This window comes from Leptonychotes weddellii, chromosome 2 (assembly GCF_054177405.1).
Source record: "Leptonychotes weddellii isolate Sample4059 chromosome 2, ASM5417740v2, whole genome shotgun sequence".
Classification (NCBI taxonomy): domain Eukaryota; kingdom Metazoa; phylum Chordata; class Mammalia; order Carnivora; family Phocidae; genus Leptonychotes; species Leptonychotes weddellii.
In genome coordinates, this window is record NC_138370.1 from 51,950,151 (window position 1) to 51,975,246 (window position 25,096).

A 25,096-nucleotide genomic window follows, 5' to 3' on the forward strand; every position below is an offset into this window, starting at 1 on the left:
GTTAACATACAGTGTAATATTAGTTTCAGGTGTACAATATAGTGATTCAGCACTTACATACGACATCCAATAAGTGAACCCCTTAATCCCCATCACCTATTTCACCCATCCCCCCACCCACCTCCTCTCTGGTAATCATCTGTTTGTTTTCTATAGTTAAGAGTCTGTTTCTTGGTTTTCCTCTTTTTTCCCCTAAGATCCTTTGTTTCTTAAATTCCACATCCTTAGATAACTTTTCTTTAAATATCCTTGATCTGGGGCGCCTGGGTGGCTCAATCAATTAAGCGTCTACCTTTGGCTCAGCTCATGATCCTGCAGTCCTGGGATTAAGCCCCTCATTGGGCTCCCTACTCACCCGGAGGTCTGCTTCTCCTTCTCCCTCTGCCTGCCCCTCCCCCTGCTCTTGTGCATGAGCTCTCTCTCTCTCTCTCACTTGCTCTCTCTCAAATAAATAAAATATTAAATTAGTTAATTAATTAGTTAATATACTTGATCTTTCCAACAAAATGCTGATGCCATTGTTGACATTAGAAATATTCTGGGCTTCATGAATTCAGAAAATGAAACATACAGAGGGGTTTTTTGAACAATATAAATAATATTTAACAGAAATTCAAACTACAGGGAGAGAGAATCTCAGTATCAATGATTTGTAGTACCTTGTGCCCTAAGATGTAAATTAGCATAGCCAATTAGTTCAGAAGACTTTACTCTTCTATGGCTACCAACAATTTTATAGATAAATGCATGACATCATTATTGTTGACCATACTTACATAAATATAATAGCAAATTAAGAGAAAAGCATTTTTATTGTTAATCTGTTTATACATTGAAAATTCAGATTTGCCATATTTTTTTTTTAAGATTTTATTTATTTATTTGAGAGAGAGAGAATGAAAGACAGAGAGCATGAGAGGGAGGAGGGTCAGAGGGAGAAGCAGACTCCCCGCTGAGCAGGGAGCCCGATGCGGGACTCCATCCCGGGACTCCAGGATCGTGACCTGAGGCGAAGGCAGTCGCTTAACCAACTGAGCCACCCAGGCGCCCCCAGATTTGCCATATTAATGGTAAATCTTCACAGGTCTAAATCAGAAAGAATAAAACTGTCCAAATCCTCCCAGAAGAAGCTTGGGATATTAAACAAAATAGAAGTGTGTTTATAGAACTATTCAGCATAGTAGAGGTGCTGATTGATAGAAGCACAAATTTTCCTAATTAACAGAATGATAAAGAGAGAAGGAAGAGAAAGAATGAGAGAATAGTTCGATTCCCTAATAAAAAATGTTCTCAAGCTAAATATAGAATTCTGTAGTCATATATCTTTGGAAACAAGGGATTCATTACCCAAAACATTTTTTGTTTGATTATGTGTTTGTTTTTTTCTCGTCTAATTTCTAATACCTTCTAGCAAAGCAGGTATTTTTAACATACTCTTGGATAAAAGATGCTGAAGAGAGCCTCTTAGACTTATATGAGAAAATAGGACTTGGGCTTCTACTTAGGATGTAGAAAGTCCCAAAAGAAAGTTGACCCCACTTGAGTATTCCCACTTGAACACAGAGAAAAAACCTAGTAATCTAAAAATTTATAATTTTTTCTTTAGCTCATCAGAAAGCTATAGTAGTAGGATAGTCAAACTGAATTCCAAAGAGAGACAAGATCTCTCTACTGAGGACAGGCCACATGAACTGTTTGAGGTCATGTGAGAAAAAAAGTAGCTGCTTTCCAAGCAATAAAAAAAGCCAGGAAATTTTCTGAGTTACTAAATCTCAAGTATGGGAATATGGTCAGTGTGAGACACTTGGGAGCTCCAGACATAACAGGGGTTTACATTTGCTGCTAAGTTCTTTTTTTTTTTTTTTAAGATTTTATTTATTTATTTGACAGAGAGAGAGATAGCGAGAGCAGGAACACAAGCAGGGGGAGTGGGAGAGGGAGAAGCAGGCTTCCTGCAGAGCAGGGAGCCCGATGCGGGGCTCGATCCCAGGACCCTGGGATCATGACCTGAGCCGAAGGCAGACGCTTAACGACTCAGCCACCCAGGCGCCCCTGCTGCTAAGTTCTTTTCCATGGGCTTTCATTGGTGCTCAGGAGATAGATTTGGGGCAGGGCAAAGATCTGAGACCCTGAATGGTGCAGGTGTTAAGCCTCTGGGAGAGGGGCAACAAACCCTCTCATCCCTAATGAGATCCCTTGGTTTGGGGGGAGGGAGGAGTAAAAGCAAAACTCCTTTGCTCTAGGGCACAGATTGCAAACCATTTTGCCCCCTAGCCAGTTTCCTTCTATAGCTGAAGTAGAAGCAAAATCTTTTTTTGGGAGGAAAGGCAGGACCCCTCCAGAGCAGGGGAACAAGTAGAACTGAATTACCTATAGAACAGGGCAGGTAACACTCACATACACAGGAACAATCACAATCACAGAGAGAAGACAGAGTTTGGCCACAGCTGAGAAGAGAGACAGTGCTCAAAAGGACACACCAAAAGGCCTAAGAGATATAACTAATAAGCCATTGTTGGAGATAGAATGGTATCATAAAATGATTCAATTCAAAAGACAGGAAAAAAAGGAATGGGAAATAGATGGGGCAAATAGAATGCAGCTAGCAATATCTGAGGTTTAAATTCAATCATATCAATACATACAATAAATGTGAATGTCATGCAAAATGTGTACATATTTAACAATAGAACTTTAATACACATGAAGCAAAAACTGATAACACTGATAAGAAAAATAAACAAAGAGTAAGTCTTATGGTTGAAGAATTCAACATTTGTCTCTCCATAATCAACAGAACAAGCAATCAGAAAATCAGTAAGGTTATATAAGACCTGAATAACACTATTAACCAATTTGAAGTAATTGACGTTTTTCAAACATACCACCCAACAAAAGCACAGTGCACATTCTTCTCAAGTGAACATGGAACATTCACCCAGGTAACTTGTATTCTGGATCCTTAAACAAATTTGAACAGAATTGAAATCATATAATGTATATTATCTAACAGCAAAGTAATTTAAACTAGAAATGGATAGCAGGATGATGTATGGGCCATTTCACAAATATTTGGAAATTAATACACTTGTAAATAAGTCATGAGTCAAAGTGATAGTCACAAGTGAAATTAAAACATATTTTGAATTAAACAAAAATTAAAATATAATATGTCAAAACTTTTTGGACACCACTAAAGCAATGGTATAGTAATTTATAGATTTAATTTATATAGATTTAATTTAATTAATATAAATTTATAGATTTAATTTATATAGATTTAATTTAATATAAATTAATTTTATAGATTTAATTTATAGAATCAAAGGTTTATATTAAATAAGACAAGAGTCAAATCAATATTCTTTTTTTTTTTAAAGATTTTATTTATTTGACAGAGAGAGATACAGCGAGAGAGGGAACACAAGCAGGGGGAGTGGGAGAGGGAGAAGCAGGCTTCCCGCGGAGCGGGGAGCCCGATGCGGGGCTTGATCCCAGGACCCTGGGACCATGACCTGAGCCGAAGGCAGATGCTTAACGACTGAGCCACCCAGGCGCCCCTCAAATCAATATTCTAAGCTTCTACTTTAAGAACCTAAAAAAAGAACAGCAAATTAAATACAAAATAAGCAAACAGGAAAGAATATTAAAGATAAGAGCTGAAATAAATACAAAAAAAGAGAGGACATTAAAGAAATCAAAATATAGGGTTTTTTTTAAGATTTTATTTATTTATTTGACAGAGAGAGAGTGAGAGAGAGAGAGCACAAGCAGGGGGAGTGGCAGGCAGAGGGAGAGGGAGAAGCAGGCTTCCCATTGAGCAAGGAGCCCGACACGGGGCTTGATCCCAAGACCCTGGGATCATGACCTGAGCTGAAGGCAGATGCTTAACCGACTGAGCCACCCAGGCACCCCAAAAATGGTTTCTTTAAAAGGTCAAGATAATAGATAAAACTCTACACAGACTGGTCAAGAAAATAAGAGAGGAGACAAACACTACTTTAGACAATATTTAAAAGGATAATGAGCATGTTGTGAAGAACTCATGTCAATGAATATGATAACTTAAATGAAATAGACAATTATTTCAAAGACACAGACTATCAAAATTTAATATAGAAGAAATGCATACCCTAAATAGCCTTCTATCTTTTTCCCCTTATATATGTAAAGGTAATTTAATTTATAATTAAAAATGTCACCATAAAGTAAACTGCAGGCACAGATGACTTCATCAGCAAATTTTAACAAACATTTAAGGAAGAAATTTTATCCCAAATTATCCAGATCATGGAAGAAGAAACACATTCCAACTCACTTCATGAGGTTTAACATTATCTTGATAAAATTTAGTGCATTAAATGGAAATGACAAAACATGATGAGAAAGGTCAAAGATATAAATAAATAGAGATATGTAACATGTTAGTGGGTTTAAAGACTTCATATTGCTAAACTGCTATTTCTCTACTAAATCATTCAGTAGATTCCACAGAATAGCTAAATGCCCACAGTTTTTGTTTACTTGTTTTGGTTTTGTTTCAGTTTTATTCTAGTAGAAGTTTACAAACTGATTCTAAAACATGTGAAAAAACAAAGCAGCTAGAACAGCCAAAACAATTTTGAAAATTAAAAAAAAAAAAAAGTTGAAGGACTCTCACAACCTGATTTCAAGATTTGAGTTAGCTTTTAATTATATCTGTGCAAACCGATAAGAAATTACGAAAGAAATACTTTTTTTCTTGAGGAAATTCCCTAGCTTTTTTCACATATTAGTCTGTCTCTGGTCCTAGCCTGTTTATCACAGTTTCCCTATAATTTAGAAAATATGCTTATCAAATCTGAATATCAAACAAGACTGAGAAGAATGGATTCTTCTATAATGGTACACTGAGACTCAGACTTGTTAAACCAAGCCATGGAGTAACTTTGAAGGAACAAGTTTTAAATGAATAGAAACATTTAAAGACTTGCATTTAGATTCCTAAAAAAAATAAAAATAAAAATTATTTCATAAACAACATAATAAGAATGACCTACCTGATTGGAAACAATTCATGTGAAAAGTGAATTTATTTTAGTTTCCAACATGCTAGATAGAGACACCTGTGTGGGTTACTATTAATGTATTAATGCAAACTTGTGTAACAGGAGTATCCAGATAGAGATGTAAACCCTAGAACAGACAGGGTGGTGATAAATAATTATCTCAAGTAAAAAAAGAATGATTTAAAGAGTTAAGATATTTAATCTGAAGAAAGTGAAACGTTTCCGGTTCAGAGAGGTGAGCATTTTGAAATTTGAAGGGTTGCCACAGGAAAGATAAATGAGATTTTTAAAGTTGTCATAATACAAATTTTCAAAAGACACAGATGACATGACCAATAACACAACTTCTACCTGTTTAAAGAACTTGAATTTGCAGCAATAACAGACTGTCTGCCAAGGTGGCTCCGTCGCGCAATGGATAGCGCATTGGACTTCTAATAACAGACTGTCTGCCAAGCAGGGGTCTTCTACAGGAGACTTTTTGTCCCCCTGTGTCAGACCTTCTGTAAGAAAATGTTTCTGTTTTGAGAACAGTAATAGGTTAGGGTATCATTCCAGAGTGCCAGTACTTTGAAAATCACTTTCTTCTTCTTAGCAAATAACTAAATAAATAATTGAATACAATTATACTCTTTACTTATTTGTTTTTTACTTATTTTTTTCTTTACTCAGTTTAAAATATTGATAAATCAAGAGAAAGGAGTCGTCGTGCACTATTGGTGGGAATGCAAACTGATGAACACCCACTGTGGAAAACAATATAGAGGTTCCTCAAAAAATTAAAAATAGAACTACCACATGATACAGTAATCACACTGGGTATTTACCCAAACAATACAAAAGAATACAAAAATACTATTTTGAAAGCATATATGTACCCATATTTTTACTACAGCATTATTTACAATAGCCAAATTATGGAAGGAGCCCAAGTGTCCATTGATAGATTAATGGATAATATCCTATCATGTATTTTTATGACTGAATAATATTCCATTCTGTATATATTTTCAGCCATAAAAATGAATGAAATCTTGTCATTTGAAACAGCCTGGATGGAGTTAGAAAGTATAATGCTAAGCAAAATAAGTCAGAGAAAGACGAATACCATATGATTTCACTAGTATGTGGAATTTAAGAAACAAAACAAGCAAATAAAGGATGGGGAGAAGAGATAAACCAAAAAATAGACTCTTAACCATAGAGTTAGTAACAAACTGATCGTTACCAGAGGGGAGGTATATAGGTGGGATGGGGGAATAGGTGAAGGGGGTTAACAGTATACTTATCATGATGAGCACTGGTAATGTATAGAATTGCTGAATAACTATATTGTACACCTGAAACTAATATATTACTCTATGTTAACTATACTGGAATTAAAATTAAAAAAACAATAAAATATTGATAAATTAAAAACAAAATTCAAAGTTAGAAGGAAATAAAGGGAGCTTAAAATAGTCCCTTTTCCTTAAACATATAACATATTGAGTCCTGTTTACAAAAAGAAACAAAATGTTAATGACTACATGCATGGTCTGCCATCTGACTACTTATGAATGTTGTCATTCTTTACAGAGGTGGTCTTTAGAATAATCTGCTAAACTCTAAATAAGATAAACTCAACTTAAATTTATAACAGTCTTATTTATATTGAGCCATATTAATCTGATGTAAATTATACAATCTATATCAACAAGATCTGATCTAATCCATGTTTTGGGGTCTAATCCATGTACATTTGCCTATGTGTGTGTGTGAGAGTATATCATTTATTTCAAGTTCTTTGTTTGGAAACTGGCTACATTAAAAAACAGGATCACTTAAGTAAATTGTCTCATAATTTATTTGCCTTAAGTAAACACCTTTACACCATTTTCAAAGTGCTAGAACAAACAATCCTAAAATTTGTATGGAACCAGAAAGGACCTCAAATTGCCAAGGAAATGTTGAAAAAGAAAAACAAAGCTGGGGACATCACGTTGCCTGATTTCAAGCTATAATACAAAGCTGTGATCACCAAGACAGCTTGGTACTGGCACAAAAACAGACACATAGATCAATGGAACAGAATAGAGAGCCCAGAAATGGACCCTCAACTCTATGGTCAACTAATCTTCAACAAATCTTCAACATTGGAAAGAATGTCCAATGGAAAAAAGACAGTCTCTTCAATAAATGGTGCTGGGAAAATTGGACAGCTATATACAGAAGAATGAAATTCAATATTTCAGATAAAAATATTCTTTAATAGGAATACATAGTAATTGTAATGTCAGTCTTCTCAGTGCAAGTATGACATCTCAGAACATTTCTCCCTATTATTTAAAGCAAGGTACATTTTTCTTGGGAGATTCTAGCCTTTTAGGAAAAGCTTGAATAAAGTGAAGATCAATGGTCAAAAGAAATACTTGCTTCTTTGAAACCTGTTACTTGTAAACTCAGCAGTAAGAGTCACTATACACATGATATCCTATAAGCCTTAGGCATTTTTGTTCTTAATGTGTACAAATGAAAATGAAAAGAGAATTTGCCCATATAAATGTTTATTTTGCCCTGCCATGATGTGAAACAATCACTTTCCCACTATCACAATATCAAGGAAGAAGGTTTTTACCCTAGAAATTTGATTAAACCTGATGATAAGAATAATCTGTTTGCCTTGGGAGATAATATCATACTATTACAGATCCCTGGTGTAAAGCAGTAACAGAGAAAAATTCTTGCCCACATAATATGAAAAGTAATACAATATTATCTAATTCCTATATATTACTGATAATAAATATTTTTATTCTCTGGAAATTGTCAACCAAAAAGTATAAATTCTAGCTAACCTCCGTTTTAAAATAGATGCAATTTATTAATTAAATACAAAGGGAATTTTGAAAAATTTTGTAAATCAAAATTATATACACATAAATCTATCTTAAAAATCATAAATTTTGTTACAAAATTCATAAACTATGACTAATCACTCTATTTTTTAATTTATGAAGAACCAAACAATATCCACTCAGTTCTACAAGATTTAGAATATATGTAAGGGAAAGACTACAGGGCATATCAACCAATAATCTTTAAAAAGCTGAAATCATTTTACTGAAATGTATGCTAAAATTAATTAAGCTATGACTATTTTAAAAATAAAGAAAATAATTAGACTGTTGAGAATTGTACTGTTTATGTATTTCTCTAAAGTGCCATTCATTTTAAATAACAATAATTTAGATTCAATTGGGAAATGTAAATCTTACATTTATGGGCTACTAAAGTTTTTCTCTTCTCAAAAAGAGAGATGCTCTGTGATAGATGAAAAGTGTTGAGCAATGTATCTTTGAATTATTTGCATTTTGTCATAGAATTTCTTTTCTAGTAGGAGGGAAGTATATATAAGGGCAGTTATTCTCATGCTCAGATTTGAAGTTCATGGCAGGCACAAAATGGTGTAATGTATGAGGAAATAGTTGGTTTCAACAAGCTCTACAGATTTACTGCTATTCAGAGCAAGTAATCTAGCTGGTAAACAAGCTAGCCACCATGTATGCATTTTTATGATTTCAAAATGATGTGGTTCTTGTTTTTCCTGCTGTTTTCTCTGCATACTGACGTGAAACCCTGTATTTTTTATAGTAAAGCTGAGTGATAACTGAAGATAGCTCTATTTTGCAAAAAGTAACTGGAATATATAACTTTTTACCATAAACAAAATATAACTTGCTACCAGAGAATCCAAGCACATGGCACAATGTAAGTGTGTATTAAATGCAGTTAAATTTTGTTTAACTGAGTGAACAATTCTTATGGCTTGTCATCACTTGGATACTCATCTCCTACCAACAGTGTTCCCAGACATTTTACATACCTTATGTTATGAAACACAAGTTTCTTAATTACATCTCATTATCTCCTTTTCAAAGGGCAGAAGGTGATCTTAGGGAGTGGATATATCATAATTAAATTACTATTCAAAGATTAAACATTTGAGGAAATCTCTGTTTAGAATTAACAGAGATTAACTTCTTTAACCACAGATAATATTACTTGGTAGTATTGATAGTATTACTTCTTTAACCACAGATAAATTAATCCCAATTTTCAGAATACATGCTCCAGAAAAACTCCAATATTGGTAAAATTAAAACTAAATAGAAAACACTAACAAGGGCTCAGGGGTGGCTCAGTTGTTTAAGCATCCACCTTTGGCTCAGGTCATGATCTCAGGGTCCTGGGATCAAGCCCTGAGTCAGGCTCCCTTCTCAGTGGGGAGTCTGCTCCTCGCCCTTCCTCTCCCTCTGCCCCTCTCCCCCTGCTCGTGCTCTCGTTGTCTCTTTCAAAACAAATAAATAAAAATCTTTAAAAAGAAAAGAAAACACCATCAGAAAAGTAAAGCTTGATTGAATATATAGATTGTTGACTACTTCAGGTCTGCATTTTCCTTTAAGCTCTAGATAGATAAACAAATAAATAAAGCAAAATAATGTTGTACTTTATTTTTTAATAAGCCCGGCAAATTTTAGATTTGATTTTAGCCTCATCCTTATTGAATCTCTGTAGGCAAGCAACACTGGAAATTTTGATTTTCTGGTCAGGCCATTTGCCCTCCTCCTGATCTAGCTCTCCCTAAAACACAGAGGTTGCTATGACATGGAGGATAATATAAGACTTACAGAAAAGGAAGGGAAAAAAAAAAAAAAGGAAAGTCACAAAGACAATTATATTCCTATTAAGGTATGGTGCTCCCAGTGACAGGGACATTCTTATGTAATCCAGGTTCAGATATAAATTGGAAAACATAATTTATTTAGTGAGTCTAAAATTGAATATACCTTTGATCCACTAACTTTATTCCTTGAAAATTATCTTCGGTATATAATCAAAGAGTCCTCCACAAAAATACTAGTCAGAGATAAGATGATGATAGCACAGAACAACTAGTTTGATCATTCTCTATATTGACATGATGTCTCTTTCTTGATATTTGAAGAATGAATGATTATTTTTGACTTGGCAATCCATTACATTATCACATTTCAATGAATCAAAGATGCATAATTGATGTATCATTATTTTATATGATGCTAAGGAAGTTACTCATTTTACTTTTAAAGTGCCCTCAATAGCCAATTTTTAAAACCTATTTTTTATGAGAGAACAGGTATATTTTATAATTGAGGTCATACAATAACACAAATAGAGTACAAAATATAACTCAGTATAAGTTTCTGTTTCATAGACTATTCTTATAGGGAAACATTACTTTTTGCAAGTTGTGAAAGACTTTTATTTGACAAGTCTATCTTTAAAGGTAAGTAGAGATAAACTTTGTAGTAAAGCAGCTTAACAATAATAGGGTCCTAATACCTTTCCTTTTTATTTCAAAAAACACAGTGGAAAAACACTGGAAGCCATGATAAAAAGACAAAGTCAAATATAATATTACTTGAGACTTTTATCAAGTAGATGATTTGCTTAGGTCCCTTTTAGTCATGTAATAGTGACCATTTTTATTTCCATGGGTCAAAAATATTTGAAATCTTTAGCTTTCTTATGAGCATAAAAATGTAATGCCCAGCACAAGCTCTGAATAAATGAAATATTTCAAGACCAGAAAATTATTCCATAGTTCTATGTAATTAAATTGATTACATTCTTATAGGGAGACTGATATTCCTAATTTGGTATTTTCCTAGAATAGGTTTAAATTACTCAGTTTCCCATTGGTAATACAGCTTTAGTAAAGTGTATCAATTAGGATAATTTTCCCTGCAAGGATAGAAGTCCAATTCAACTACATATAAAATAATGGGATTTGTGATCTCCTGTAGTATGTATAGAGGTGGGTGCTCCAGGATTCATGAATTCGGTGATTATTGTCATTAAAGGCCCAGGTTTTTTCCATCTTTCTACTCTTGTATCTTCAATATTCTTCTCAAGATGATGTACAACAAAATATGGATTCCCCCCAGGTTCAGGAATCATGAGTAGAAGTAGCAGTGACTAGTAGAAGATCTGTTTCTTCCTTATGTCTTCTCTTCCACCCCCCAGCAAAGAAACTTGTCACAGAAACTCCCTAGTAGACTTGCTATCATGTCTTTGATCAGAGCTGGGTCATATGCTCATTCAGAAACATGTCACCAGCAAATTACCTTAGACCAGTCTGATATGATCATATTGGAGAGAAAAGGTAAACTCTGGAATAAGATCCAGGCTCTGCAAGTGAGGAAGAAAGGAAAAGCAGCTATTGGGCTGGCAGCCATCAAAATTTATCTCAGCAACTCACTTACTATTCCAGGGCTCTGTTTTTCAGTTTCAAATAGGGATAATCTATTTGATGTATTGTAGGGGTTTTGAGGAATTTGGGGCACATCAAGGAAACATATATGACAACGAGAGGTAGTAACAGACAAGCTTTACTGACAAGCAAGCAAGTAGCATTTGCACAGTATTGTATGAGAGGGAAACTCCCTCACAGCATGACTGTCAAGAGGTCTAAGCTCCAGGGGCCACCATCTAGAAAAGAAGAAGGGCAAGGGAACTTCAGAGGAGAGGGGTGTTGGAGAGGTGGCTTCTGTGTCTAGGCGGTATCACTCAGTAGCATATTGGGGAATCTCAAGATCAGAGAACTCTGAAGGGCAGCAGCAGATTCAGACCTAGTAACAGCAAGGCCCTAGTTTATCAATAGGTAACAGCTACTGGGTGAGGTTTAATGGAGTATGCAAAGAAAGTAGGCTCTAAGGGAACAAAATTGGCTTGTTTGGGCTATTTTTAAAATAATGGGATGTATAAAAAAATTTGAGTCTGGTGTCAGCAGACTTTTGAGGTAACAGGTCTCAGCCTGCAGTGGAGATATCAAGACCCAAGGGGCCAATACGCAGAAGTAAAATCTTTGGCTTATTTATATAAGACTTATCTTATAAAGTCATTGTGTTGGGGTCAAATGAATGAAGGATGTAGATGCAATGGATATTCACGATGGCAACAATGGATATTCACATTTTTAAAAATGATTTTATTTATTTATTTGAGAGAGAGAGAGACCATGAGTTGGGGCGGGGGGGTGGTGGGCAGAGGGAGAAGGAGACTCCCTGCTGAGTAGGGAGCTCGATATGGGGCCTCAATCCCAGGACCTGGGGATCATGACCTGAGCCACCAGGTGCCCTGGATATTCACATTCTTAAACTGGTAAAAGTTAGCTGGTCTGCTCATTGCATTTTACACCACTACTACCAATGTTTTCTGGCCCTTAAATCAAGTGTTCCTAAAGAATGGGCCAGATAATTTTCCTCAGTCAGGGCATGCTGAAAATAAAATGATGGGTCCCAGTCAGAGTATGTTAATCATTGCAATAAGACAGCTCCTAAATCTCACTGACTTCACACAATTAAAGCATGTTTCTTGCTAACAGAACAATCTAGTCAAGTATATGTACATCACTCAAACCTTTCATGTGACTAATGCACCCACTGTCTTTTCATCTGGTATCTCTGCTTCAGAGTCCTCTATTAGATCCTCTGGATTTGGTCAGAAGATGAGAGAAGATAGTATAGAAAAGATAGAACTGCTCTCAATTGAGTCAGCTTGGAAGTGGTTATCACTTCGATTTATGTTCCACTGGTGAAAATGGAAGAGTTAAAAAAAAACAGAAAACAAAAACCAAAACTTCAAATGTTTGTATTATCTTCCCTGCAACGTTCTTAAATATGTTATAAATGGAATCACCTTATCTAGAAAGTACAAGGATGTCACAGTACAAAATTTGAAGGAGCAGTGAGTCAAATCCTGAATATCAAATCTTTCACCAGTATTTTGTACTGTCAGCAGCATTTGCGTGGGGCTGCATAAGTATCCTTTTTAGTTAGTTATTTTCCAATATAAACTTGTTTTTTGCTTATTTATTTTTACTGTTTTTTTAATCATTAATATAGAAAAAGAAAAATGTGAGTTCTCTCACTTTTTAAAAAAATATATTAACAAACAAATGAAAATGTACCAGAATAGATCAGATTTTTTTTAAGTATCTTGGGGTGCCTGGGTGGTGCAGTTGGTTAAGTGTCGGACTCTTGGTTTCAGCTCAGGTTGTGATCTCAGGGTCATGAGACTGAGCCCCACGTTGGGCTCCATGCTCAGCACAGACACTGATTGAGATTCTCCCTCCTTCTCCCTTTGCCTTGCCCACTTGTGCGGGTGTGTGCATGCGCCGTCTCTCTAAGTATCTCTACTTTTATATTGGGGGTTAAAAGTCCCAGACTATTTCACTGTATTAGTTGGACTGCAAAAAGACATTTTTGTACTTAAGAAAAAAAAAAAGATGGTAATTTCAAGGATAAACGTTTTCAATTGTTATCAGGATTTCTACCCAATCATGTTTGACAGAAACACTGATGTATGGTATGCTATTGAAGAGGATTGTTATGATATCCAAGAAACAATCAACCTAGCTGCTGGTTCTCATCATGACAGAGTAGACATCCATGAATGCCTAAAACAAACAAACAAACAAAACAAAAACAAAACAAAACAAAAACTCTTGAAGAAATTATGAAATTGCCTCTGAATCTATACAATTTAAGGCCTGAAAATCTCAGAGATATTTAATAATAGCTAAACTGTACTGAGTGTTATGATGGTCAAATAGTGTTCAAAGTGTTTTGTTTGTGAAAATTCCTTTAATTCCTATAATGACTATCTGATAACTACTGATACACACTTTCAGGTAAGAAAATTGAGAGACAGAAAGAAAGCAGTTTTTCAAATTTATTCCATTGGTTAGTGGAAGAGCAAGAATAAGAAGTTAGACTATCTAATTTCAGAGCAAATGCCAGTCATGATTGTACCATATAGATTCTCATGAGGAAAATACAATAATTTCATGATGAGATAAATATTGACTGATTAGTTTGATCATTTAATTCAAAATCAAACTTCAATATTATGTGTATTGTCAGGATCAAATTAGGTGAAAAAAGGGCAGCAATATTTTCAGAATGTGCATTTTTTCTATTTTTATTTTTTTAAAGATTTTATTTATTTATTTGACAGAGGGAGACACAGTGAGAGAGGGAACACAAGCAGGGGGAATGGGAAAGGGAGAAGCAGGCTTCCCGCAGAGCGGGGATTCCAATGCGGGGCTCTATGCGGGGCTCAATCCCAGGACCCTGGGATCATGACCTGAGCCGCAGGCAGCCGCTTAACTGACTGAGCCACCCAGGTACCCCTCAGAATGTGCATTTTTAAAAAGCTCTCTAATGCTATTTTAGTTTAATGCCTACTAGGGCACTTGTGGATTTTTTCAAACATTCAGTGCTATCAATTTATTATAAATAAGCAACGGCAGATGTAATTGCTGAATAGAATCCATTGTATGGATATACAATATTTTTTTTAATCCATTTACCAGGAAATGGATGTTTGGATTCATTCCACTTTGGGGCTATTATCAATAATGCTGCTGTGAACATTTCTATACAAGTCCTTGGATTGACTAATATGTTTTCATTTCTCTAGGAGTGGAATTGCATGATCATATGGTAAATTTACATAGCTTTTTAAGAAATTACCAAACTGTTTTCCAAAGCATCTTCACCATTTTACATTTCCATGAGCAATGTATGAGAGTTCCAGTTTTATCAACACTTGTCTGTTTTTTATAAACATTCTAGTGTCTGTGAAGTGGTATCTCATTGTACTTTTAATTTACATTTATGAGTAATAGTGTTGGGCATCTTTATATGTGCTTATTGTCCACTCATATAGCTTCTTTAAGAAAATACGTACTCCAACCCTTTGCCAATTTTTAATTGGATGATTTGTCACCTTATTGATTTGTAAGATTTCTTTATATTTTCTAGTTACCTGTATCAGAGATAAGGTTTACAAACATTTTTTCTCAGTCTGTGACCTATCTTTTCCTATTCTTGATGGTGTCTTTTGAAGTTTAACAATTTTTAACTTTTAAAAAAAATTTTATTATGTTATGTTAATGTTATGTTAATCACCATACATTACATCATTAGTTTTTGATGTAGTGTTCCATGATTCATTGTTTGCATATAACACCCAGTGCTCCATTCAGTGCACGCCCTCTTTAATAGCCATCACCAGGCTAACCCATCCCCCCACCCCCTCCCCTCTAGAACCCTCAATTTGTTTCTCAGAGTCCATAGTCTCTCATGGTTCGTCTCCCCCACCGATTTACCCTCCTTCATTTCTCCCTTCCCACTATCTTCTTTTTTTTTTTTAACATATAATGTATTATTTTTTCCAGAGACTTAGGTCTGTGATTCAACAGTCTTACAAAATTCACAGCACTCATGACATCTAATTTATCAATCATTTCTTTTGTTGCTAGTGGTTTTGATTTTGTAGCTAAGATGTAATTACTTAACCCAAGGTCACAAAGATTTATGCCTGTTTTTTTTTCCCCCCAAGTGCTTTATAGTTTTAGTTCTTAAATTTGCGTGCATGGTCCATTTTAAGTAAATGTTTGTGTTTGGTGTGAGATGGCATCTTTGTCAAAAATCAATTGACCACAGAAATGCAAATCAAAACCACAGTGATATCACCTTACACTAATCAGAATGGCTAGAATCAAAAAGATAAGAACTAACAACTGTTGGCAAGAATGTAGAGAAAAAGAACCTTTACTGGGGGGAATATAAATTAGTATATCCACTGTGGAAAACAGTATGGAGGTTCCTCAAAAATTAAAAAAAAAATTAAATTAAAAATAGAAATGCCATATGATCCAATAATTCCACTACTGGGTATTTACCCAAAGAAAACAAAACCCTAATTTGAAAATATATATACACCCCTTTGTTCATTGCACAATTATTTACAATAGCCAAGATACGGAAGCAACCTAAGGTTCCATTGATAGATGAATGGATAAAGAAAAGGTAGTGGATACGGAATGGGATATTAACCATAAGAGAGGATGAAATCTTATTGTTTGTGACAACATGGATAGACCTAGAGGGTATTATACTAAATGAAATAAGTCAGACAGAGAAAGACAAATACCATATGATTTCATTTATGTGAAATCTATAAAATAAAACAAATTAATAAAAAAAAGTGGAATCAGATCTATAAATAAAGAGAACAAACCCATGTTTGCCAGATGGAAGAGGGGTGGAGGATTAGCAAAATGGGTGAAGGGGAGGAGTAGGAGATACAGGCTTCCAGTTATGGAATGAATAAGTCATGGGAATAAAAGGCAAAACATAAGGAGTATAGTCAATGATATTGAAGTATCATTGTATAGTGGCAGATGGTAGTTACACTTGTGGTGAGCATAGCATAATGTATAGAGTTTTGAATCACTATGTATATATGGAGCTAATATAACATTGTGTATCAACTATACTCAAAAGAAAATTAATTTTAAATATATGGATTTATATAGTAGCATATATAAGTTCTTATATCTGGACTCTCACTTTTGTTCCCAAGATCTAAAATGTCTATATCAGTACTACACTGTTTTGATTGCTGTAGCTTTGTAGTAAATTTTGAATTCAGGATATGTAAGCCTTTTAATTTTGTTTTCTTTCAACATCGTTTTGGCTATTCTAGGTCCTTTGTATTTGTATATAAATTTTAGAACCTGCTTGCCTGTTTCTGAAAAAGAGCCTATTGTTTTTTTGATAGGTATTTCATAGGATCTATACACAAATTTGTAGAGAATTGCCATCTTTATAGTGTTGAGTTCGAATCAGTGACTTGGAATATCTCTCAATTTGTCTAGAGCTTCAATGTCTTTTACCAGTATTTTGTAGTGTCAGTGTTTTGTTAAATTTATTCATAAATATTTCATTATTTTGGTACTTTTGTGAATGGAATTGTTTTCTTGATTACACTTTTAGATTGTCCATAGTTAGTAGCATAGAATTATCATGGATTTTTGTATATTGATTTTGTGTCCTTATGACCTTGTAGTTGTGTGTCTTTGTGTCTGTGTGTATATGTGTGTGTATGTGTGTTCCTTAGGACATTTTATAAACAGGATCACATTGTCTGCAAATAAAGACAGTTTTACTTGTTCCTTTCCAATCCTGATACCTTTATTTTTTTCTTGATTCATTTTTCTGGCTAAAAGCTCTCACACAATGTTGTGTTATGTGGTAAGGGCAGACATCCTCACATTGTTCTTTATTTTAGGGGGCAAGCATTCAGATTTTCCCCTTCAATTTTGATGTTAGTTGCAAGTTTTTTGGAGATACTCTTTATCAAGTTGAAGAAGTTCTCTCACTCATTGTTGAGTTTTTATCATGAATGAATGTATATTGAAGTTTTAATGTTTTCACATGATTATTTTGTATTTATTGAAATCATTGTGTGTTTTTTTTCCCTTAATGAATGTAATTTTAAACTAATGACAATTAAAGATAAATGAGGATTTGTCTTTTATTCTTTTATTTTTTGCAAATGCTGGTAGTATCATGGTATGCTAAAGGTCAATGGGAAATTCACCATTAAGTATGCAATGAGTGGGGGTGCCTGGGTGGCACAGTCATTAAGCGTCTGCCTTCAGCTCAGGTCATGATCCCAGGGTCCTGGGATCGAGCCCGCATCTGACTCTCTGCTCCGCGGGAAGCCTGCTTCTCCTTCTCCCACTTCCCCTGCTTGTGTTCCCTCTCTCACTGTGTCTGTCTCTGTCAAATAAATAAATACAATCTTAAAAAAAAAAGTATGCAATGACTATTAATGGACTTTTATACCTCAAATTATAATAAGGCCTAGAGACTTTTTAAAAGCAATCCGTGTCCTAGTTTAATAATTTTCTTTTATAAGTCTTTTTCAGTTATAAAAACGGGAATTCACAGGGTTCTATTTTAAATCCTGTTGATTGAAAACCATTTTAAGAATCCTATCTATAGTTGCAATAATATTTAAACTAAGCTGGCATGTTTTTAAATTAATTTTAGTATGAATATAAGTTTATATATTTACAACAGAATCTTTAAAAGAAGTATAAGTCTCAGGTCCAATTTTTAATGGCAGCTTTCAGCATTCGGTATGATAAGTGAAGTATGTGTCTATTTTAATTGGTAACAAGAGAGAGGGATAGAGGAATTTAATGAATACGATGATTCAAATTTATATTATGTACAAAGCAGTACAACCAAGAACTTACGACCCAGATAAAGTTCTACATAAATTTTTTAAAAATGTAAGTTAAACCTAATCCTGCCAAAAGAAAAAAATTAAATAATTTCTTTTTAAAAATATAGTTAATTATTTCATAACTGTGATCAAAGTGTCTTCACTACCGTTCTAGTTAAGGCATTAGTATACTACACTAAACAATCCCATAATTAGATTTAACATATAATGAGTGCCTTTCTAATTATAGGCACTTTATTGAGAGATTTAAAGGTTTGACTAGTTTTCAAAGCAATTATCTAGCAAAAAGTATTTATTAACTGTAATCTTGAAAACTATTTAACTCTTTGTGCTTTGTCTTTTTTAGTAAGCTACTTCATGAGATTGCTGAAATTATTAAAATTTTAGAGTTTATAGCAAGACCAGATATATTACACACACTAATTAAATATTCTCATTTTCTATCTTATAGAAAATAGTGTGTAGGTCAATTACTGTTCTATTTTCTTAATCTGCTCTTAAAATGCCCTCTCTGCCCTTTAAGCTGTTTGTTAAGCTATTTTTAAAAATATTTATTTTTTTAAGATTTCTTTATTTGAGAGAGAGAGAGCACAAGCAGGGAGAGCAGGCAGAGGGAGAGGGAGAAGCAGGGAGTCCGATGCGGGGCTCGATCCCAGGACCTTGGGACCATGACCTGAGCCGAAGGCAGCTGCTTAACGTACTGAGCCACCAGGTGCCCCTAAGCTGTTTTATTTCTTGTATTCCATTTTGTTTGACATTAATATTGTTATTCTGGTTTACTTTTGATTTGAATTGCCTGTTTTTCTTTTTATATTCCTTAATTTTATATTCCTTAATCTTTCTTAGAGCTTCTCTCTCCAGATATAATGGCTCCAATCTCAGTATGGATAGGGAGGTTTTGACAAGGGGCCAATCAGGAATAGATGATGTGTTTATATTAATTATAATCTGTTTTTCACCCATATTAGACTCTGTTTCCACCCTGATGTTACCCTGTAACCCTGAACTTCTGCTACTACTATTCTGGGTACAAATCTGCATGAGTCACTCATATTTATGACATTTTATGAGTGAAGACACTGAATGGCCCTGTTTGGATTGCCTTTCCAAGGATATCTGTATGGTGAACAGCCTTTGAAAATGGAGAGAGAGAGTGTCTCTCCTCAAAGCAAAAGCAGGTTTGCTTCTAGTCTTGAAAGATAAGAGTTAATGTTCCCACCCTGGGAAAGGGAAGGTTTGCTTATAGTCCATTATAAAAGATGCAGGTGTTCTCGGCTCAGGGCTCCTATCCTGTAATGCAACACACTGTGTATGCAGCTATCACCTGCTCTGGTTATGTCACTGAGTCCTTGCCATGTTGCCCTGTGTGAACCAAGGCTTGGGGAAATAGCAAGAAAATTATTATTCTCTGGCCACTCCTATTGCTGTGTAATAAACCAACCTCTGTTTCTGGCCCAGAGTCTAGGTCTTCTGTCACTGTCCATAAAATTGTGAGGAGCTACTGTGTAAGTAGGGTAAAGACCCTTCTTGGTTCTTGACACTGTTCTTCTCTCATAAAGTGTTGAAAGCATAGGAAATTATCCAGCCAGTACAATATTGAGATACAGGAGCATTAGACTTCCCAGCTAGAACTGGAGCTGAGTCCTCCAAGCTAAAGTTTCTGCTTACACCAAACACAGAGGCCTTCTGTCTTCTATATCTTGGACAGTGTTTTTCTTCATGGTTTTCATCCATGTGTGTTTCTGACTTCTGTAGTTTCTCCAGGTTTGGTTTGGGGAAAGGAATAAGGATTATGTGCTTTTTCAACATCTTGTCAGACCGTGTAGAATTTCTATGATTTAAAATTAGTTATGCATTCATCTCAACATAAGGTGTTTGATTCGTATATAATTTCCTTTCCAATCAACACAGTGATAATATGTGGCTCCAGAGGAAGCCTGCCCTCTCAGAGTGAGAAAGAGAGAGAGAAAAAAAAAAAAACACATTTGGCAGACTGGAAAATTGCAGCCTTACAAAATATACGATGCTTTATAAAAATGCTACTTGATGGCAATGAAATTAATTAAAAATCTGCAGGGCCAAGATGTACACACACATAAGAATCATTTTGGCACGAATTAACAGAATGAATAATGAAGTTTATAGCACCAATTACACAGGATATATAAAGAAATTTGAGACAGCCTCGAGGAAAAACACATATTAAAAATTGCAATGCATACACAGTTAAAATCACATCTATGAACAAAGACAATGCATATTTCAAAGCTAGAAAAGAGATTGAAGGGTAATTTTTAGAAAAATATAGGGTATTTATGTGAAAATGGCTTTAAATGGCTTGAAATGAATTATTTTTATTTCTGAAGAGGAGAGAAAAGGACAATATGAGCTACAATTAAAGCAGAAATTAAGGTTTTTTCTAGATAATTATTTTATCTTCATGGAAGAATTATTAAATAGTTCCTGCCAGATTATACAACGATTTTTTAATCCTTTATTATTGTAGAGATGCTGCAGCATAATATTAAGAAGACCATGAGTTGTAAGGCTTAAGTAACTGGTTATGATGCATAGTTATAGAATTTAGCTAATTGTGTAGATTTGGGTTAACTATGTAAATACTCTGGCCTCATTTTTCTCATCCGTAAAATGGGGATGATGCCTCTCAGTGCTGATTAGGTGAGATAATTATATTGAAGGCTTATTATAAGGTTCAGCATGTGTTAGAAACTTAAAGATATGCACATCTCTTTATTAGGTCATATTCTATATATGTAAGTGTTTATGGAAGAACATCTGATTAATTCAGTTTTGCAGCCATACCAAATTGCACAGTTTTTCATTACTAGCAAAGTCAGTATCTAAACTACATTCAGTATCATGATACATTAACTTTTTTAAAGATTTGTTTATTTATTTGAGAGGGGGAGAGAGGATCTCCAGCAGACTCCCACTGAGCCTGGAGCCCGATGCAGGGCTCGATCTCAGGACCCTGAGATCATGACCTGAGCCAAAATCAAGACTTGGTCATTTACAGACTGAGCCACCCATTACATTAATTTTTTAAATTTGCTTTTTGTGATTCAACAGTTCTGTGGTCATAGGCCATTTTGTCCTGATAGTTGGTAGGTGCAGTATCTGTTTAGTGATACTGTGACAACAGAGCGAAGAAAAATGCCACATACATGAAGTGTTATTATTATTATTCTAATTTATCCCAGTCTTATTTTTGGATATGGTCTTTGCTGATAATAATTCTTTACTGGAAGACATTATTATTTCAAAGAGTGAATATTTGAGAATAAACTTCGAATTGTTACATAATATTATTTTTAGAGTTACTGTTCAATTTGAAGTAAGCAGAGCATTGATGTCGTTTCATACACATTCCTCAGTGCCTACCTTTTTGTTGAATCATTCATTTACTGGCTGTTTCACTTCCATCTTCAGATTACGTCAGATTAGAATCTCAGCGTGTGACTGATATTTTATGTAAGAATATATTTCAAACACCTTCTAAATCTTCCCTGAGTATATATTGCGTATTCTGTCCATACAGCCATGTTGTCTTTGTCCTGTGGACTGTTAGTGGTCTTCCCAGTTGTGATAAGACACGGAGATTAGATTTACTTTATAAAAATATAATTTAAATCATTCGAAGGTTTATGATACATTAATCATGGACAGAATGTGTATATGGAACATTAATTTGACGTCATGAGAATAAACAGCTGTATTTCCTTGATTTGATAAGTATTATTAATTATCTAATGAAATGCAATCATTGGAATAGAAAATTCGTTATGTTTTATTAAAGAAAGAACTCAAAATGCTTATATTTATTAATTTTAAAGTATACCACCTCTCCCCGTAGCCCCCAACCAGTTGTGCCTTTAAAAAAAAAGCATATGATCAATAAATTAAAGAAAATATAATAGGGCTCCTGGGTGGCTCAGTCGTTAAGCGTCTGCCTTCGGCTCAGGTCATGATCCCAGGGTCCTGGGATCGAGCCCCGCATCGGGCTCCGTGCTCTGCGGGAAGCCCGCTTCTCCCTCTCCCACTCCCCCTGCTTGTGTTCCCTCTCTGGCTGTGTCTCTCTCTGTCGAATAAATAAATAATATCTTAAAAAAAAAGAAAATATAATAGTGTTACTCTATATGTATTTGCAAGAGGGAACTTTTAAAATAGAAACACTTTAATATTTTTAAATAAAACATTTAATTCATTCCAGTGAAGAATTATGATCTGATGGGAGCGTACCTCAAAATTAAAAAAAAAAATCATTTTAATATCATACTTTTGACATATTTGAATATATTAGTTAAACTAATACAAAGAGAAATACAAAGTAAATAGAAACACTATTTCTAGAAATAGAACATATCACCGAAGTCTTTCATGTTCATTCAGTTGTAATCTCTTCCTGCATTGAAAGTGAAAATGTTTATGTTGAATTTTCTAAGTGTGACAATTTCTATCAAGTGAAATCTCTAATCATTGGCATACCTTTTCTTGAGTGAATACCACACGTACCAATTTATTTTACTTTTCTCTGAGTGAAATATAAATATTAACTTTACTTTTCCTATAAGGCTGATTAACTTAAAATTAAATTTTATTTAAATAGATTTATTAGAATATTAAATACCTAGTGAAAAGTAGGACATTAATATTGATAATATTGATATTAATATTAAGTGTTACATGTCATGCACTGGGTCATAGAAAATCATATTCATCATGGAAGAAACTACTTGTTTAATTTTGTGCATTATGATGATTTGGGTGAGACACTGAGCTACTTAAGAATAGGAGTTCATTAATTCTATGTGCTGAAGGGGGAGAAATCAGAGGTGGAGACGAACCATGAGAGACTATGGACTCTGAGAAACAAACTAAGGGTTCTAGAGGGGAGGGGGTGGGGGGATAGGTTAGCCTGGTGATGGGTATTAAAGAGGGCACGTATTGAATGCAGCACTGGGTGTTATACACAAACAATGAATCAGGGAACATTGCATCAAAAACTAATGATATAATGTATGGTGATTAACATAACATAATAAAATAAAATTAAAAAAAAAGAATAGGAGTTCAGATGAACATAGGGGAAGAAAAAAGGGAGGAGCAAACCATAGAAACAGACTCTTAACTATAGAGAACAAACTGAGGGTTACTGGAGGGGAGGTCAGTGGGAGATGGGTTAAATAGGTGATGGGTATTAAGAAGGGCACTTGTTGTGATGAGCACTGGGTGTTGTATGTAAGTGATGAATCACTAAATTCTACACCTGAAACTAATATTACACTGTATGTTAACTAATTGGAATTTAAATAAAAACTTGGAAAAAAAAGAGTTCAATTTTCAGTGAATTTGTTAAATTATGGATGTTGCATAGAAAAATGATTACTATGGGGAAACATTGATTGGAAACTTTAATTAATTAATATTATGAAATGGTCATTTCTAGATCTTTTTAAATGTTCCAGTTGAATTTTTTTTTTTTTAAGATTTTTATTTATTTATTCATGAGAGATAGAGAGAGAGAGAGGCAGAGGCAGAGGGAGAAGCAGGCTCCCCACGGAGCAGGGAGCCCGATGCGGGACTCGATCCCAGGACCCCGGGATCATGACCTGAGCCGAAGGCAGACGCCTAACCGACTGAGCCACCCAGGCGTCCCCAGTTGAATATTTTTTTAAATGGCAAATAAAATAAACAAAACAGATCTTATTTTTTTTTTTTTAATTTTTCTAGAGAGATAGCATGCATGCATGTGCTAGCGGAGAGGGGGAGGGACCAAGGGAGAGAATCTATGCTGAACCTAGAGCCTGACATGGGGCTTGATCTCACAACCCCAATATCATGACCTGAGCCAAAATCAAGAGTCAGATGCTTAACTTATTGAGCCACCCATGCACCCCCAAACAGATCTTTAATTCAGAAAGTTGACTATAGCTTATTATCTTTGTGCAATTTGAATAAAATAAGTGCTAGATACTCTTATTACCCAATCTGGGAAATCTCAATCAAAATGATAAAATTAAAACATTTTTCTAAATTTTTGTTTTCTCCAAGCAGTGATCAGAAAAATGAAGAGAACCTTTGAACTGATATGTTTTTAAAGCTTAAGTTTGACATGATATATGATAAAATATATTTTTGACCAAAATATGAATAATTATATGACTTTTAATAAGGTTAGAATGTTGCAAATAATAGCAATTCTTTCCAATCATTGCCTTGGCATAGCTGTGTTAAGCTCAACATTACACTCCATATTACTAAATTTAATAATCACAGATTTCTTACCTTATTGACCCCTTGGTAGCATTTTATACAGTAACTCCACCAGTCTCCTACTGAATCATCCCATGCTCTCTAATCATGGTACAAGTAAAGTAGAAATCAATACCTAAGATTATATTACAATCCCCTACATGTTTAAACATTTAAAAAAAATGCTTTTACTGCTATATAATATACATTATAGATCAATTTATATTGATAAAATTAAATATACATTATATAGCAGTAAATCACAATGGAAGTAAAAACATTATGAAACTAGAAGGTAATAAAAATAATAAATATCATAGTTTATGGGATGAAGTGAAGTCAATTCTTAGAAATCTTTAGCTTGAGGTACTTATATCAAAAAAGAAGAAAATGAGAATTATCAATGATCAAACCATCTATCTCAAGAAATTAAAAGAAAAGAGCACATTAAACCCAGAGAAGAAGGAAGAAATAATAAAGACATGAGCATAAATTAATAAAAATGAAAATTAAAAATTGAGATCACAGGAGTTGGGTATTTGCTAATATTAAAACAAATGAAAACCTGAAAATGAAAGAGTGAATAAAGAATATCATGAATAAAAGAGGAGGCATTATAACATAGCCAACAGAAATTAAAAACA

At 34.3% G+C, this 25,096-nt stretch overlaps 1 protein-coding gene across 1 annotated transcript in view; it reads left to right on the forward strand.

Moving 5' to 3' along the window:
- The window catches only part of SPOCK3 (SPARC (osteonectin), cwcv and kazal like domains proteoglycan 3), a 155,679-nt gene that overhangs the window by 61,799 nt on the left and 68,784 nt on the right, over window positions 1-25,096 (forward strand). The window lies entirely within an intron of this gene.